Genomic DNA, 20,058 nt, shown 5'->3' with positions numbered 1-20,058 from the left:
CGAAAATAACATGACGCGAGATTAGAACTTTTCCAGAGGATGGATCATAACAGCGGTACACACGATGATTAGAAGGATAGCCGAGGAACACACACGGAATAGACCGAGGACTGAGTTTGTGTTGGGCGGTGGAGGTGACATTAGGGTAGCACAAGCAACCGAAGACACGAAGAGCATCATACGATGGTGGATAACCGTGGAGACGCGTATAGGGAACGGAAGACCCTATAGCTTTACAGGGGCGGCGGTTTATGAGGAAGGTTGCGACAACAAGAGATGCTGAGAAGTGTAAGGGCAGGAAAGGCGTAGCGAGGTGCCGTGGGTGGAGAGAAGATTCTGGACAATGAAGTTTATGAATTCGGTGCCATTATCAGTTTGAAGAGCGCGTATGGAGGTGCCAAATTGTGTGCGTGCATAGGAGAAGAAATTTTCTAGAGTACGAGGACCACAAGACTTCTGCTTAAGTGGAAACGACCAATAGTAGTGGGAAAAATCATCGACTATAATAAGATAGTAACGAAAACCAGAATTGCTTACAATTGGTGAGGTCCACAAATCGCAGTGTATCAAATCAAAAATGGCACTAGAAGCTGATGTAGATGAGCTAAATGGCAACCGAACATGTTTGCCAAGTTGGCACGCATGACAAACCGAGGTACTACGAGGTCTATTACACTTTATTAAAGATAGACGCTGGAGACCCAACATGGCATCTTGACCAGGTTGACCTAGACGCTGGTGCCACAAGTCGGCGGCTATGGTGGCGAGCATGGCGGTGGGTGGCACCCGGCGAGTGGAGGAGCCGGGAAAGGTGTAGAGGTCTCCATCACTATTGCAGCAAAGGATCACGCGACGGGTCTTCAGATCCTTCACAGAGAAACCAAAGGCGTCAAACTCAACCGAACAATAATTATCACGGGTGAACTGGCGGATAGAAAGAAAATTTCTGATTAAGTGAGGAACTAAGAGAACATGGTTGAGTTTAAAGATTTGACCAGAGGGAGAGCGAAAAAGTGTATGACCAGAAGAGGAGATGGGGATGGCGGAGCCGTTACCCACGGTGACAAAGTGCGGAGTGGAAAGAGGGGTAGTAGTCATGAGGTTACCATCGCTGTTTTTCATGTGAGAGGTGGCGCCGGTGTCCATCACCCACGACCCTTGCTGGAGGCCGAGGTTGTTGAGAGCGGCGATGAGGCCGGCGTTGTCCCAAGATGGCGCGGTGGAGGTGGGTGGAGCCGACTGGTACAGGGGCGCGAAGATAGTGTTGTAGGCCTGGAGGCGTGGGCCGAGGATGCCAGGCGCGTTCGGCGTGGCGTAGGGAGCACGCCACTGGCCCTGAGGCGGCGAGAAGCAGACCCACGGGCCCGTTGGTGCTGGAGCGCGAGGTGGTGCAGCAGGGGTGCCGCGGCCGCCAGTCTTGGGCTGCTTCGGCTTCCAGATTTGCTTGGGCTTGCCGGAGCCTTGGCAGCCGGCCCCGGTGCAGGTCGTTGGTGGTGGCGCGGGCGGGCGAGCCTGGGCGACGAAGGTAGTGGACGCCGCGTTGGAGGCGGCGTTGGCCTGCTGCATCTCCTCCATCAGGAGCATGCTTCGGACCCGGAGGAACGAGGGCAGAGGCTCCGTCATGGAGATGATGGTGGCGGCGGAGGCGAACCGCGGGCTGAGGCCGCGCAGGTGTTGAGGACGAGGACGCGCGCAGAGACGGGCGAGTCATTGTCCGCGAGGGCGTCGGCGACGAACTTTTGGCGACGGCAGTACTCGGTGATGGAGAGGGCACCCTGCACAAGCTGACGAAACTCGTTATCGAGATAGATGGCCTTGTTTGCCTTGTTGGTGGAGAAGAGCTCGAGGATCGCGAGCCAGAGCTGGCGGGCGGTCTGATCGCGAGCGAGGACCATGTCGGAGATGTCCTCGTCGATGCCGGAGTGAAGGATGTTGAGCACGGAGTAGTCTTCCGTGGCCCAGGCGGCGTCGGTGGGGTTGGCGGCGACAGTGCCGTCGACATGGCCGATCAGGCCTGCGCGACCCAGGGCGGCACGCATGTAGATGGACCACTTGGAGTGGTTGCCGGAGGAGAAGTCGAGGACGAGCGGGGCGACGGAATTGGGCGCAGGACCCAACTGACATAGGCATTCCCAATGGGCCTGCCGAAGAAGGTACCCGGGGTTTACCGGAGGCCCACGACCCGAGGTTTCACCTAGTTTGGAAAGATAGAATTGTATTAGGGATATCAACTTGTAACTATTACGGGACGGTTTCGAAATCCTCCCGGACTCTGTAACTTGTGCATCACGAAACCCTCGGCTCCGCCTCCTATATAAGGGGGAGTCGAGGGACAAAGAAAGGATCGACTCATTGTTTCACGCAACCCTAGTTTTCATAGCAGTCGAGTACTTTTCCGACTGAAACCTTCGAGATCTACTTGCCCTCTACTTCCAACTAAACCCTAGTCTACAACTCGTAGGCATTGATAAGTTAATACCTTGTCAATTGGCGCCGACCGTGGGGATTAGAGGCGACAAGGTTCTGATCTCGATGGCACGTTCGACATCATCAACATCTTCGGTAGCAAGCAACGCGATGGATCGAGGTAAACAGATCGAAACCACTCTAGTCGATTTTGTTCCTCACCCACACTCCCGTATGGATGCATATGCGTATCTGGAGGAGCCCATGGACATGGCGTTCGGAAAGTTCCACTTCCGCGTCGGGAAGGAAGGATCTCATCGTCTCGCAAGATCGGGTGCAGCTAGTTCCGATTCATCGGGATCGTTTTGATCGTTCGAGTCCGACGATGCGGAGGTTTCGTTGACAATCTCCACCAAGATCGCCTCAAGCGGAGAACTCGTCAAAATCTTCAGCAACATATCCGGCGGTTTGTCTGCGGACTCAAATATAAGCAGCGACTCGGACAGCATCGACAACTTCAACTTCATCAACAGATCCACTATTGTTGGGGAGATCTTCACCGATCTATATGACGGTGTCACCAATCCTGACAAAAATCAAAGTTCAAAGTATCATCAGGTCTATGCAATAGGAGATACAAGTCGCCCACAAGAGGAGACATCAGAAAAATTCGATGACGCGGGAAATCCGTATGTCGACCCCGCGGATCTTACGCGAGGTTTGGGAACCAAATATATTGGACCTGAAACATGAGAGATGGTGCAATTTCCGCAAACCGTGTGGGATAGAGTCGCAAGAGCCATTGATGGCACAGAGCCAATGATTGTAACGTCGACAGCTGAAGAGTTACATGCATATCAATATAGACTCGCCCGTACTAGGCGGGAGCTCGAAAAACAGAAAATTGAGCTGGATAGGAGGCAAGCCGCGGCTTCCGCGTCAAGTAGGCGAAGGGCGGAGTTGAGCCGACAATCAGGGACTTCCGGAGATAGTCATAGAGCAGCTCGAAACAGAGCAAGATCTCGGCTGCAAAATATACCTGAGGCTGATAGGGAGAACTTGATCCAGAACCTCGACATGTCTTTCATGTCAATCGACACAAGAGGGAACATTATCCCAAAAACCCCGGAAGCAGGATATATGGCGACACAGGCCTTTATACTGGCGAACAGGCCACCTGCAGGAGATCCAAGAGAGGCATTGTATAACATGGCTTTGGCAGGAGTCGGAGTCATGGGGACGGCGTTTGCAAGCACAAGCGCACCTCCCGAAGGTGCCGCAAGGCAAAATAGTCCACGACCTGCAGGGGCAGTCCAGCCACCCCCAAGAACGTCGGCTAGAGACACAGTGGCGCAGACACGGGTTGACAGGGCGCGGCAAGAAAGGAGAGAACGTCGGCAATCACCTGAAGTAGATGACGAAGATCTGTGTGGACTCCCCTGTTTCACTCGACGAGTTCGCAAAACGCGAGTACCGTCAGATTTCAAGTTGCCTGATAGTTATAAGAAATTCGACGGATTGCAAGATCCCGAGGATTGGTTGGTTGATTACCTGGAGACAGTAAAGCTGACGGGTGGAACTAAGGCGACAGCTATGCAAAGCATCCAGGTGTATCTAAGTGGCGCAGCTCGATCATGGATCAAGAAGTTACCACCTGGATCTATCGACAGTTGGGAAACCTTCGAGGATCTGTTCGTAAAGAATTTCTTGTCCACGTGCAAGAAACCTGCGTCAATAGAGGAGTTGAGAGCCTGTCGACAGAAGTATGACGAGTCGATGAGGGCGTACATACAAAGGTGGAATATTATCTGATGAGAGAGCGATAGATGCTTTTGTCGGGGGAGCAGCGCCAGAGGCGGAGACGAGCGCGCCGCTCGTGGCGCTGAGGGAGGCGGCCGGGGTCGTCATGGATGCAGCGGAAGAGAGCCGGCGGTGGCTAGGGTTTAGGTGGGCGGCGGCTAGGGTTTAGGATCGAAGAATATCTGATACCATGTAGAAACCGAGAGGGAGAGAGGTTTTGGGGGGAAGCCTCGCGTGGTTTAGGCCACGGGTTCCTGTTGTATATATAGGCTCGTAGGCCGGTTAGGGTTAGGGTTACAAAGTACGGAATACGTACAAAATACATACGCAACACCTATACAAATATATACAATCTAACAATCACCAACAAGAAGAACCATAGTTATGCCCCGACCAAATATCGTTAACAAATCTCGGTGCTATCATCGTGATGGTATTGCTTGATCTTTCGTAGATCGTTTGTGTGTCTATGTTGTTAACAGAAAGTACTAAAGCTAGCTAAAACCTAGAAGCTAGAGCTAAATAAAGCTATCAACCCAAGCAGCAACCTGTGAAGAAACCTGCCTTGTTGCTCTAAGACTTCAGTCACTATGGCTCCTCTTTGGAAATCTCTATGCAGCGATAAACACTTGGTTACTCTCATAGTTCGACGCACTAACCCTCTTTTACATGTACGAACTCAGTTTCTTAGCTCAATCCTAAATTAATTGAAAAATAAAGGGTCTCCACCATGTTGTTAACCTTTTCCACGTTATTAGTTACGTGGCGTCAACCCCGCAACAACCTTCTAAAGCAAAGCAACTTAGGAATGCAATTATTGGACATCTCCATTTACTCTGGAGAGGACACTTGTTGACAAATGCTAGAAACACTGCACGCTATTTCAATTGTCCTATTTTCAGAAGGAAAACTGGAAAAAAAACTAGCTTCACACAGAAATTATAATTTCAGTTTATCAGTGCTCCTATTTGCAGAATAATTGGATTATCCGTACGTGAGTATTAGCACTGTACTGTCAAATATTATGATTTTTGTAGTGGAATAACATTATTTCTCATTAGTGTATATAAGCTCCATTTGTACGATAGCCTGAAGCAAACTCTGGATTTTAATGTTGGCGAATTTCGTTAAGTTCAGTTGGTTCCAAAAGAGAAAAACTAATCACAATGTGTCAATGCATTATGCTAAAAACATGTGTCAGTGAATTTACATATTTACCATAGGATTAATAAGATTTATAGTACAGTTGCTGGAAAAAAAAGTTCTAAATAACCGTATGCTTGATCGCCTTAAAAAGCAGAGATAACAATGGCCATTTGCATGCTTAATGTGATAATATCTTACATGCAGTACTTCAGAGCATGACAACCACGAGAATTCCACTAGCTTTAGCATTCTCTTTTCATTTGGCCCTTGCTTTTTTAGCGTGAAATGCATGCCTGGGCCTTTCATATGGGGGTTCATGATTAGTTATGGGTTTAAGCCTAAGAAAATGGTGTTATTTTTGTTCCGCACAAAATGGGAAATGCTGGCTCATTTTATTTAAAAGGGATTTCTATTTTCGTGCCCCTGCTTCGTTAGTTGTACTCAGTTTTTCCCAGCTCGTTAGTTTTTCCTCAGCTTTCCCCTCCCTCTAGTTTGAAACCCCTCGAAGACGCGGGTTGCCATCAGGTCAGAGGCCTTACCATTACCGTCAGGTCAGTTCCTCTCTGACCGTCTCGTGCTGACGGGTAGCCATCCATCTACCGCTGACGCGTGGGCCGTTTTATTTCTTGATTGTATACGCGGTACTGCCAATGACAAATGGGGCCGCTCTTAGCCATCCATCTACCGCTGACGCGTGGGCCGTTTTATTTCCTGATTGTATACGGTGCTGCCAATACAAATGGGGCCGCTCTATGGGGCTGCCGCAGCCAATGACCAGTGGGTCGTCTATTTATTTATAGAAAATTATATATTGCCGCTCTGTGGGGCCTCCGCAGCCAATGACCGCTGTGGCAGGTGACTATTTTCGCAGCTTAATCTAAAGTGACTCTTATGCTAAATATTGTGCATCCCGACGTTGACCTAGCAGTGGCGGCGAGCATAGCCGTTCTGACCATGCCGATATTGGCATCGGCATCGGCATCGTTTGGAGGATGTGGTGCTCGAATAATAGTGGAAATGCGATATTATTTTTTACATAATATATAGAAAATAGCTAGATCTCTAAATCGATGCATATGAAGCTACATATATATTCTTGGTCATAATCCCCTTGTCTAAAGGGGATGGATGCATGGCTTCAAGTCGTCGTCGCTTTCATCGTCAGTATCTTCGTCGTCTGAGTAGTAGTACCTCCTGCACATTGTTCCGTCGAACACCTTCACGGTGAGCACATCATCGCCTTCATATTTGAAGTGTACGTGGCAGCCGAAATCCACACCGTGCGCGATGGCGAATTTCTCCCAGCCCTTGTCGAGGTACATCCGGCCTTGTCCGTCAAATAGGACCTCCACGGTCCAGAGACGAGGACCGCAGTCAGCTGCTCGCAGATACACCTTAGCTGGCTCCTGGCCGTCAAGATAGTCCGCAAACTTTTTTGGGAGTTGCTGCAAAGAGATCGAGCGCCGATCGTTTGAAATTAAAGGTTTTTTTAGAACATGCCCATAATTAATCACATGCATCATATATGTGGGAACGCGTACGTACCTTCTTGACCAAAGGGTCTTCATAGACGACGATGAAGAACTCCTCTATGATCAATGGCAGTGTTGACGGTGGTGGTGGCAATGATGATGATCCACTTCCCCTTCCCCTTCCCCTTCCGGTCCGCGTCCGAGACGTGGAAGCCATGGCAATGGATGATCAAGTGTATGTGAACGAAGAAGAGAGAGGCAGAACCTATTGACACAAGGGATGGCCGTGTGGGTGTTTATAAGGGAGAGATGACCGTTGTAGGGGTTTACACAATAAAATAAGGAGGAGGTGAATGTTGGTGGGGGTTTACATAATAAATTAAGGAGGAGATGACCGTTGTGGGGGTTTACCCAATAAATTAAGGAGGAGACGACCGTTGTGGGGGTATATATCTCAACAAAAAAGTAATGCGGACTATCTTGACGGAAATGGAACTTCGTGATATAGTTTATCATTTTACAGTGAAAAGTAATGCCTAAAAGAAATGGTAATTCGTGATAGTTTATCATTTACCGTAATGGCTACAACAAATCGTTGATGGTTTATCATTTTTTGCGTGAAAAGTAATGGCTACAAGAAATGGGTGATGGTGTATCATTTTTTGCGTGCAAAGTAATGGCTACAACAAAATCGGTGATGGTTTATCGTTTTTTGCGTGAAAAGTAATGGCTACAAGAAATGGGTGATGGTGTATCATTTTTTGCGTGAAAAGTAATGGCTACAACAAAATCGGTGATGATTTATCGTTTTTTGCGTGAAAAGTAATGGGTACAAGAAATGAGTGATGGTGTATCATTTTTGTGCGTGAAAAGTAATGGCTACAACAAATCGGTGATGGTTTATCGTTTTTTGCGTTAAAAGTAATGGCTACAAGAAATAGGTGATGGTGTATCATTTTTTGCGTGAAAAGTAATGGCTACAACAAAATCGGTGATGATTTACCGTTTTTTGCGTGAAAAGTAATGGGTACAATCCCTACAAGAAATGGGTGATGGTGTATCATTTTTTTTGCGTGAAAAGTAATGGCTACAACAAATCGGTGATGGTTTATCATTTTTTGCGTGAAAAGTAATGCCTAAAAAGAGTTCATAATTTAGCTCGTGAAAAATAATGCGGAAAACCAAACTTTGCGTGAAGCTAACCGACGACGAGAGAGAGAGGGTGGTGGCCCCGACCAGAGAGAGAGATAGGGGTTATCCTGCCCGTTAGGTCATACGATCAACGGTCGGCGGGCACGATCCGCGTGACATGGGCTAGACCAATCAGGGCAATGTTGGGCGTCTGTGAGATTTTGTGAAGGGAGAGGGCAAAACTGAGTAGTATCAAGAAACCAAGGGCAAGTGAGTACTAAACAGACTAAGGGATTCAAATATGAGATTTAAAAAATGGAAAATGCGTGTTTTGTACAATGAAACCCATCTTGGCCTACCTCAAACTATTTGCAATACAAATCTACATGAGTGTGAAAATTATGGCCTCATTCAGACAAAGTATGTTTTGGGGAAAGCTGTTTTGGGTAGGGCTTATTATGGAAAACCATGCACCTTCATAGCTACTAGGTGATTTGAGAAGTGGCAATTTGTGGTGAAACTTGATTTATCTATGATTTGAGAAGTGGCAATTTGTGGTAAAGACTCCATGAGTAAGTGCCACTCTTTTTCGGAATTTTTTGCACATTAAATAACTCATTTAACTAGTTAATCCCATTTGTTGACTCTCTGTTGACCAGCCACTTGAGGGTAAAACTGAGTATATTACACTAGCCAGTATTAGCACTCAAGGAGAAAACTGAGCACACAAAAAATGCTAGTATATGACTCGGGGGTATACCTGAGTATATCTAAATTTTCAGGGTTAGACCCGAGGACGCGTGTTGCGGTGCAGAAGTGGAAGACGTGCCATTGTTGACGCGTGTCGCGGTGCAGACATGCAAATAGTGGACGCGGGTCGCATTTAGGACGCGTAAGCCCCTCCCTCCCTCCCTCTGCACACAGTCGTCTCATTCTCGCTCACGCACGAAACCACCCCTCTCACGTCCTATCAACTTCTCCAAATCGAAAAAACCCCAACCGCCGTACGCACGCTACCCTGCCGGCGATGGAGAAGAAGAATGCGCCGGCGGCCGTCGCCTCCGAGCCCGTCGCCTCCGAGCCCGTCGCCTCCGCGCCCGTCGCCTCCGAGCCCGTCGCCGCCGAGCCCGTCGCCGCCGAGCCCGTCGCCGCCGAGTGCGTCGCCTCCGAGGGCGGCGCATCCAAGCGCGGCGCCTCCGTGAACTGGGCCTCTCTCTTGGCTGATGGACCACTTCACAAGATCGGCCAATGCTTACTGGCGAACGAGGAGTACGCCGACACCTACTCTGCTATGAGGCAAGTCTGTAGAAATTGGCGCTCAGGTTTGCCTGAGCCCGACGTGCACCTGGACGAATGGATCATGCTACACCACGCCCTTCCACGCGTCGCTGAGTTCACCTTCCTCCAACTCGGCACATCACGCTACGTCACCATAGATCTATCGGACGTTCATACAAGGTTCAAATTCCTCCATATCTACCTTTTTATTTTCAATCTTAAACACATCTTAGTGCTGAATGTTATCTTCATCAATATATTTTAGATACTACTTCGTCGGCTTTTGCCGTGGTGTCATCGTGCTTGCCCAGAAGAACCCGCCGCACAAGATACGGCTGCTGAACCCACTCACAAAGAAATCGAACACTATGTTTGAGGCGCAGATGCCATCTATTTTTCTGAAATCAGTCGTTGTTATCAAATCCCCGACTATGGTCTTCGTTGCCGCACATTACCCGCCGGAAATTGGTTGGGTCGATGAGAGCACTCCAACTAAGGATATAAATGAAGATTGGGGAGAAGGAAGATTTTCGATCAAGAACCATTGTCTCGCGTTGCATTACCCCATTCAATGGTGAACCGTATGCGTAGCTGCGGACAATTTTGAGATCGGAAGAATAGTGTGCACCAATGTACAGTTGCAACAGCGCGCGAGCACTGTCAAGATGGAGACACTAATTTCATTTCCAGAACTTGGACGTCAGAAGTTCTACCTTGTGAAGTCGGATCTTGATCTGCTGCTTGTGTTGTTGGTCAGCGAGGCTTTGGCGGGCAAACCATTGGTGTACTGTGTGGACACTCAGAGCCGCTCTCTCCATCCGGTCAGTAACATTGGCAGTAATGTCTTCTTCGTGAATTATATCCGGTGTATCTCCATCGACACCAGATTGTACCCGACACTTCGACCTGGCAGCATCTACTACACGGATTTGGGTTATATCAGAGAGTACTCTCATGATACAAAGGCCTGAGATGAGTGTCCACTACGTGTGGATAGAATAGGACTCTACGGTATGAGAAATGAACACAGGCCATACCGTTTGGAGGATGTATTGGCCTCACACTGCAGACGGAAGGAGTTCAATGAATATTTCCTTGGGGAAATGCACGAATGGAGGGAGGAAGAAATATATGGGGAGGAATGAAGAACAAATTCATTCATCCTAATCTTCTTGTTGTCCATACATCGCGTGCGTCTTGTATATTTTTCAGCTTAGTTTGTCGTGAACATTAACAACGTTATTGCCTGCTTTTGGCTGCTGTATGCAGTTTATGTATTATACTTAGTTTTGTGATTATGCTGTTGTGAATTTATCATATACTAGCTTCTAGATTTGCTACTAGATTTGCTGCCATATTGGGCAAAAAACGAGGGCCAAAAGGCATAAATAACCCCAGAGATTTGCTACTAGATTTGCTGCCATATTGAAGAAAGACAGAAATAGAAGCTTCTCTAGATTTGATACTAATTTGGTGAAAAAGATAGAGAGAGAAAGAGGGGAAAAGGTGCTCTTAAAAATGCCAATTTGGGCCGAGAGAGACAAAACCCAGCTCCTGCTCACGTGCAACCAAACGCTTCTCGTCATGTCCCACGCGGTCCCTTTCTACCAGCCCCACGCGACGCGGCCCCACACGACGCGGCCCCACACGACGCGGCCCCACAGACGACGCGGCGCAACACGTCAGCACAGAACGTCCAAATAAACGGATTCCTTCCGTCTGAGCTCCTTCTGCGGGTTTCAGACATAGGCTTGGGGAAAACTGAGGAAAAACTAAGGGGCTGGGGAAATCTGAGTACAACTAACGACCCGAGGGCACGAAAATAGAAATCCCTATTTAAAAATAAGGAGAGGAGATAATTGATCGGTTAATTAGTAGAAAACCGGCCTAAAACCGATATAGACATCCAAGTCGACCTTTATAGAACACGACTACCTCGAGGGCACACATAGCCAACACGAATGTACACACTGCCAAAAAAAAAAGGATCGTCGTCAATTTCAGCTTCTAATTCAGCAATATTTTAGTTTTCTAGCACACTTTAGCTAGTGCCAAGGGATGTGAAAACTAAGTTGTCCATTTAGTGTCTAATTCAACATGAAATGCACAATGTTCTTAAATTTCCATTTATTTCATATTTATCAACCAATGTCTATGATTTGGAGTTTCTATTTAAGTAATTTACGCACTGTGTAAGTTCAATTTGTAGTTACCTGATAAAATGTTTGAGTCCCGGGCTCTAGTAATATCTGTATTTAGAATTTCAAATTTATCAAAAAATTCAAATTAATTGAGAAGTTTCAAAGTGTATAAGGAATATAGTATGAATATAAAAAATTCATCGATAAATGTGTTTATTCCTGGCCTGGGAAATTAATAGAGACCTCTAATAGCAAATATCGCAATATTATTGTGTTATGTTTGCCACTATATTTGAGCGCTATTATTATTATCAGTGCAGCCTAAATTTGAAGTGTACACTGTCAAAAAAAAAATGAAGTGTTATTTTATTGAATTTGCTTATATTGTATGGAAACTTTAAACCACTATTCAATTTTCAGTACAAGGAGATAACTGGAGCCTAGGAGCCAAGAATCCGTCTTTGTAGTTAACGGCCCTATTTGAACTAGGAGAAATTATCTTAGTGGGTTGCAATTTAGAAATAATCACTAGTACAAAATGACGTTATGAGTACGGGTCAAACCATGCATTCGAAACGGCAAATGGCTCTCTAACCGGAGTCCACTCACTAGAGAATTCACATTTGGAATAGTTCTTACACATAGTAAATGGGCAATAGTTACAAAATTAGATCATCACCTAAGTGAACTACATCAACTACGGGCATATCTAATTATCTGTTTATGACGAATATGCAATATACATAATAAGCCCCACGGTGTTAGTTGCACCATCGATGGAGGCCCGCTCTTGGTTCTTGATGTTCGTCGGCAGGTTGCCATCTTCCACCTAGTCATGGACGGAGTCCCGCTTCTAATTTTCCCGACCGTTGGATGGTCTTAGTCTGTTTTCCCTACTACACAAAGTCTTTCTCCCGGCAACGCCACCCTAAGCGCACCATGGACAAAGCCACTCTCCTACGTCTTTGTGACCACCGCGTCATCCTCGGGTTTACACCTCACCCTGAAGGACATAAAATAGGGTGAAATTAAGAACTATGTGATGCAAATAGAGGGGATAAGTTAAGAGATAGTGCAAACAAAAACTAAAATAGTGGAAAATTAAGAACTATGTGATAAAACAGACACAGTGCAAGTACTCTACACTATTTTTTCTCTAAATGAGTCGAAGTGAAGAAATAGGCATCACAAAGGCTTAATTAGAACCCAAATAGAGTGTCAATAAAGTAAAAGGTAAAAAAAAAGTATAAACATCCCAATTTAGCATCTAAACAGACCATGGCAATGCACTAAGCAATGAACATAAAGCCCATTTAACAGTAAACAAAGCAAAATCAATAGCAAAACCAAAATATCATTAGTAAGCAAACTATGGAACAAAAATAAAATGCAAAATAAACATAGCAAAACATGGACCTTCAGCGCCTCTTGCATTGGGCCCTGACTGACTGCTCTATGGTAGTCCAGAGCTCCAATCAACACAATTTGGTGCTCGATGGAGGGGATGAGGATGGAATTGCCCAACGCCGAGCAGCCTCGTGGTTGAAGGCATCACAGGAGAGGAGGTATTCGACCTGATCGGAATCCTCGCATTTCTCTAGATTGGAATCTTACCATCGCTAATGTGGATAGCCTATCTAAGGCTTGTTACTAATGGGCCTCGTCGGCCATGTGTATTTATTTTTAATCGTGGGATTTCCTCATAATGTTTCCATAGAGGGATGATGTACTAGTGAATGGATAAGTTATTTAAAAAAATCTTGGAAAAGTTAAAATGTCAACCTCAAAACTTGATACAAAAGAATAATCACATGTAATTTTTCAATATGGTCTATTGTTATCAATCTAAGTCTCATTAAACACAATAATAAAATAAATGTTGTTAAAAAATGTTTCCTTAACAAATGAAAATACACCTTATATTTTCAAACAGATGTAGTACATATATACCATGGCCTCTCTTAGTGAATGTAATATTTACACCCACTACATGTATTTATTCCAACAATTTGGAGAAGGTTAAATGTTAAATACCCTGTTTGTTAATAGAGGTATGCATAATTATTCATACAAAATGAATTTTTCATTTAGCGTTTACTTGTTTGTGTTCATGGTGAACTACACCGAAGTACCATGTGTATATATTCTTGTGGATTCTTGATGCGTGTAAAATGCATCTATGTTCTTTGTAGTATTTTTGTTATATTTCATAATATCCGCATCATATTATGAGTTATTACATTGGTTTAAATTCATTTTGGGGATTTTTCACAAGATCCCCTTTGTTTTGGTTCTAACTCTATTTTGGAGCTTGGAACTCCAAAAAAGGCAAGGTCAAATAGCATGCTTCGAAATTTTTAAGATGCATCCAACAAGCTGAAGTTAGCCATAGGGGGAGCAACATGCTGAAAATATGTCCTTGTGGTGTGGCTTGATACCCTAGCCGCGTCACCAGATGGATCTCCCCCCTCGGCCGTCGGATTGGCCTCAATCTTTTGCATGCATGTGTGTTTTGACCTAAAACACCCCTATATATACCCCCCTAGAGGTATTCCTTGCGACGCATGGGGGAGAGATCAAAAACCACGAAATAGAGAGTTTGCAATCCACCGTCAATGGAAGATTGGAGGGGTGAACCGCTGCAAAAATCGCTTTCGTCCGCCTCTCCTCCTTCACCAGCGCCTCATATCATACCATGAGAGGGGAGTATTCCACCCCTTGGAATTGGAGTTTTGGTAGTAATTTGATCCAATCTCTATTTGTATGATCATTGTTCTAGCCCGTATGAGCTTCCCTACATGATTGTGGTGCTATCTCTGTAATTCCTATGGTGAATATTGTGGTATGAGATGATACTTTTTATACATTTTTCGTTGTACTGAGGCTTTATAGATTGTCATACTTTGGAAGCATGTTTATGATATCTATTTATTGGTTTATCATTATACGTCATGGAAGTATCAGGGTAATGCTAGTGGTAATGCCTTGTCTACCCACATCACGAGGTATTTCGCAACATCGAGTGTAGGTAGATGACAGAGACGTGGTATGCGCACAACAAACAAAACCTTTGTCGTAGTGTTGTAGTGTGTTTTTATAAAGGAGTATGATGTATGTAGATGAGGGGTGGATCCAAGTGACAACAATGGAACAACCGAGTGATAGAAATGGTACCACCAATATCCTTTGTCTAGGGGTAAAAAGTGGAGAAGTATAACGTGGAGAAGTAACAATAATCTCATGTTGCAGGACATAACACACATATGTATACTTCTTTTCAACTATGTGTTTTAGCACATGTTGCCGCCATAAACGTTAACCATTAAAGTATGAAAATTATGTTTACTTTTATCATCTTCTAACATGATAATCACCATTGTTTCAGATAGAGGTCAAGTGAAACCATGAATCCTCAGGTCCATTATTCTCATAAGGCTCAAATATTTGTCTTGTCCTTTTGCCTATTAGAGGATTGGAACACTTTTATATTTTATATTTTGTTTTTCTTACTTTCAAGCATCAGGTTGAACTCCTTTGATCCTTTATTTTGTTTAGTGCATAGACAACTAGAATTATGATACTCTTGTTGGAGAGAGTAAGTAGCTTTTCCTTCTTGCTCATGCGGTTTGATACCCATACTTCAACATTGAGAGGTGCTATAGTGATGCTGCTCTTGGGGATTGTGAGTTATGATATGACTTATTTTGGCAATGGTTTCTATTGCATAACTTGTGTGAGGTACTCCAAAATTATATATCTCGAGTCCTCCTCTCATGAAGTTATGAAACATAATTTCGCGCATCTACGCAACGGGTTGTTTTCCAGACTCTGAAAAATCTCGAAAATTTTAGAGTTGCAGATTGTTGTATGGAGTGTGTAAGAACAAACTTTCAACAAAACATGTATGTCCATTTTTTTAGATGAATAAAAGTCAAGAATGATGCATGTCCACAAAAAAGTCCAGAATGGTGAGGTTTTTTAACAGCCTAGAAGCCTTTTTAAACCAACTGCACACCATCCATTTATATACACCAATATATTGTTAAAATGGAAGTTTGGAGAACATCAAAGGGGTGCCTTTTCCACAACAAAATGTACGGACCTTGAGGAAGACGGTACTGCAATAAGCCATGCAAGATGGAAGTTTATTTGGGCTTAATAAGGATGGATTCATAAACATGAGAAAAAGGTTTGGCCGTTGGCCATTGGCTCCAATCGTAAACCACCGCAATGTTCATCAGAAAGTGACATCAGCAAGCTAGTCCACCCTCAAGGAGGCTGCAAACTGTATGATTGGCACAACAAATCGCTTTTGTGCAGCGAAGAAGAAAACTGAGCAAAAGCTAGCCATCATTCCTTACTGGCCCGGTTGTCGATGTGGTACATAGCCAATCACTTCTGGTCGAAAGATATTTGTGACACCAAAACGATGGAGAAAAATCGGGCAAGAAAATGTACGAGTGGGATGTGTGAGAGCTGCTCCGATCTTGCCATCTGGCAGCAAATTAGCCGATGCGTTTGATTTGATGGTGAAGTTCTTCAGTATTTAACACGATTGGAGTTTGATTGGCGCGTTTAATGCCACATCCCAACATCACACAAATTCTTGGTACCGTACGTAGTGCTGTCCAGAGGTCAATCTTTTAGGCCTGGTTTGATTATTAGAAGTACTACACATCTTTTTAGGGGAGAGACTTGTATAGGATCTCTCCATTAGGTAGGATCATAGGATCAATCTAAAAAAAACATACTTTAAACATGCGAAAAAATCTGAAAATAATAAACAACATGCATATAGGTTGTATCTACAACTCCAAGAAATTTCAGCTTAAAATCTGATCTACACTTGGAGAAACAAAAAAGACAAATTTTATTGTGAATAGTGTCAGATCTGATTGACTAGTATTTCACACTATTCACACTCAGATTTATCTTTTTTGTCTCTCTAAATGTATGTCGAATTTGAAGTTGCAAATTTTTGGCGTTGCATATATAACATAGATGTGTGTTGTGATTTATTTTCAGAATTTTTGAACATGTTTTGTGTTTGCAAAAAAATTATTCTCATAGATCCTATCTAAAACCTGATCCTACCTAAGTCTTCCCCTTCTGGCCTGGTTTTATTAGAAGTACTAGATATCTACCGTGTTGCACTAGTAGAAAAAGAGGCTTCCGTCCAGCCCCATTAGTCGTCAAAATATAGGAACCGTGACTAATGGGGTCTTTAGTCGCGGTTCGGGAGGCGAACCGCGACTAAAAACCTGGGCCCAGCGCGCTCGGTGGCCAGCTGGTGGACGGGAGGGGCTTTAGTCGTGGTTGGCCAGGCCAACCGCGACTAAAGGTCCTCAGGCCTGGCCCAAAGGCCTTTAGTCGCGGTTGGCCAGGCCAACCGGGACTAAAGGCTCATCCCTATAAAAGGACCTCAGCTCACTGCACTTAGCCATTTGGTGCCACTTCTCTTCACAAACTTCACAAGAGGGTGTTAGGTTTGCTTTTGGTTCCTCTTATGCACACAAGGTGTTTGATGAAATGCCCCAAGAGCATGAAACAAACATGATATGAAGTGTCGGAGCCACACTTGAGCTTCCTCATTTATTTTTTCCTCCTCGATCGCGGTTAGCAACTTGAACCTTTCATGTGTCATTGATAAAATATGCATGTGTGTAGTTCATTGTTTAATTTCTATTGTTTGTAGCTAGTTAGTTTAACAAATGCATGATGGTTAATTATATATTTTATATTATAATAATGCAGATGAATCGGCAATGGATGTACGGTAACCGACTCTCCGGCGAGTTCATTACGGGTTGGAAAGATTTCCTCGTAGTGGCTAATGCGAACAAGAAGGGTGGTTTTGTTATCTGTCCATGTGTTGCCTGTAAGAATCAGAAGGGCTACTCTTCCTCAAGAGACGTTCACATGCACCTGCATCGGCAGGGTTTCATGCCAAGCTATAATTGTTGGACCAAGCATGGAGAAAGAGGGGTTATAATGGAAGAAGATGAAGAAGGGGATGATTTCATCGATGAAAACTATCTTGATCATTTCGGTGATACTTTCATGGAGGATGCTGAAGGTGGGGAAGGTGAAGGGGAAAGTGAAGAAGAGGCACGTGATGAGCCCGCTGATGATCTTGGTCGGACCATTGCTGATGCACGGAGAGGCTGCGAAACTGAAAAGGAGAGGAAGAATTTGGATCGCATGTTAGAGGATCACAAAAAGTCGCTGTACCCCGGATGCGATAATGGTCTGAAAAAGCTGGGCTGCACATTGGATTTGCTGAAATGGAAGGCACAGGAAGATCTATCTGACTCGGGATTTGAAAATTTGCTGAAAATGATGAAGAATATGTTTCCAAAGAATAATGAGTTGCCCGCCAGTACGTACGAAGCAAAGAAGGTTGTCTGCCCTCTAGATTTAGAGGTTCTGAAGATACATGCATGCATTAACGACTGCATCCTCTACCGCGGTGAATACGAGAATTTGAATGAATGCCCGGTATGCACTGCTGATACTTTTATGATGATACTCACATGTTTTATACACATTATATGTCATTATTATGCATTTTCCGGCACTAACCTATTGACGAGATGTCGAAGAGCCAGTTGTTGTTTTCTGCTGTTTTTGGTTTCAGAAATCCTAGTAAGGAAATATTCTCGGAATTGGACGAAATCAACGCCCAGGGTCCTATTTTTACACGAAGCTTCCAGAAGACCGGAGGGGAGACGAAGTGGGGCCACGGGGCGCCGCCACACTAGGGCGGCGCGGCCTAGAGGGGGCCCGCGCGGCCCTAGCGTGTGGGGCCCCCGTGACTCTCCCGACTCCGCCCTTCCGCCTACTTAAAGCCTTCGTCGCGAAACCCCCAGTACCGAGAGCCACGATACGGAAAACCTTCCAGAGACGTCACCACCGCCAATCCCATCTCGGGGGATTCAGGAGATCGCCTCCGGCACCCTGCCGGAGAGGGGAATCATCTCCCGGAGGTCTCTTCATCGCCATGATCGCCTCCGGATCGATGTGTGAGTAGTTCACCCCTGGACTATGGGTCCATAGCAGTAGCTAGATGGTCGTCTTCTCCCCATTGTGCTATCATGTTAGATCTTGTGAGCTGCCTATCATGATCAAGATCATCTATTTGTAATCCTTCATGTTGTGTTTGTTGGGATCCGATGAATATTGAGTACTATGTCAAGTTGATTATCAATCTATCATATATGTTATTTATGTTCTTGCATGCTCTCCGTTGCTAGTAGAGGCTCCGGCCAAGTTGATACTTGTGACTCCAAGAGGGAGTATTTATGCTCGATAGTGGGTTCATGCCTCCATTAAATCTGGGACGAGTGACAGAAAGTTCTAAGGTTGTGGATGTGCTTGTTGCCACTAGGGATAAAACATCGATGCTTTGTCTAAGGATATTTGTGTTGATTACATTACGCACCATACTTAATGCAATTGTCCGTTGTTTACAACTTAATACTGGAGGGGTTCGGATGATAACCTGAAGGTGGACTTTTTAGGCATAGATGCATGCTGGATAGCGGTCTATGTACTTTGTCGTAATGCCCTGATTAAATCTCATAGTACTCATCATGATATATGTATGTGCATTGTTATGCCTTCTTTATTTGTCAATTGCCCAACTCTAATTTGTTCACCCAACATCTGCTATCTTATGGGAGAGACACCGCTAGTGAACTATGGACCCCGGTCCTATTCTTTACATCTGAAATACAAACTGCTGCAATTGTTCTTTACTGGTCTTCGCAAACAACCATCATCATCCACACTATACATCTAATCCTTTGTTTACAGCAAGCCGGTGAGATTGACAACCTCACTGTTACGTTGGGGCAAAGTTCTCGTGATTGTGTTGTGCGGGTTCCACGTTGGCGCCGGAATCCCCGGTGTTGCGCCGCACTACACTCCTCCTCCATCAACCTTCAACGTGCTTCTTGGCTCCTACCTGGTTCGATAACCTTGGTTTCTTATCGAGGGAAAACTTGTTGCTGTGCGCATCATACCTTCCTCTTGGGGTTCCCAACGGACGTGTTAACTACGCGCAATCAAGCTCTTTTTCTGGCGCCGTTGCCGGGGAGATCAAGACACGCTGCAAGGGGAGTCTCCACTTCCAATCTCTTTACTTTGTTTTTGTCTTGCTTTATTTTATTTACTGCTTTGTTTGCTGCATTATATCAAAACACAAAAAAATTAGTTGCTAGTTTTACTTTATTTACTGTCTTGTTCTCTATATCGAAAACACAAAAAAAAAATTAGTTACTTGCATTTTTACTTCTGTTATCATGTCTAGCTCTGCATCCTGTTACTTCTTCACCTGAGGAATTAGTCTTCACTTTTAAACAAGGGGATGAGGAGAGTTTTAAAGATGCTTGGTCCAGAATTTTTGATTCTTATCGTAAAACTGAACCTCAAATGACTCTAAGTTTGCTCCTTAGTAACTTTTATTTTGGGCTTATGACTCGCTATAGATATGCCTTGGATGCTGTAGTGGGAGGATATTTCCTTCATTGCGACGGTGATCAAGATTTTAATGCCATAAAGAAATTGGTTGCATCACATAGTTCAGCTAATAACTTTGATTCAGCTCTTATTAGCATTTATAATAGATTAAACACTCTTGAGACAAGTGCATCTTGCTTGGAAAAAAAATTATAATTATGTTC

The sequence above is a fragment of the Lolium rigidum genome, chromosome 1 (assembly GCF_022539505.1).
Source record: "Lolium rigidum isolate FL_2022 chromosome 1, APGP_CSIRO_Lrig_0.1, whole genome shotgun sequence".
In the NCBI taxonomy this organism is placed as follows: Eukaryota; Viridiplantae; Streptophyta; class Magnoliopsida; order Poales; family Poaceae; genus Lolium; species Lolium rigidum.
Note: the sequence above shows the minus strand (reverse complement) of the source record.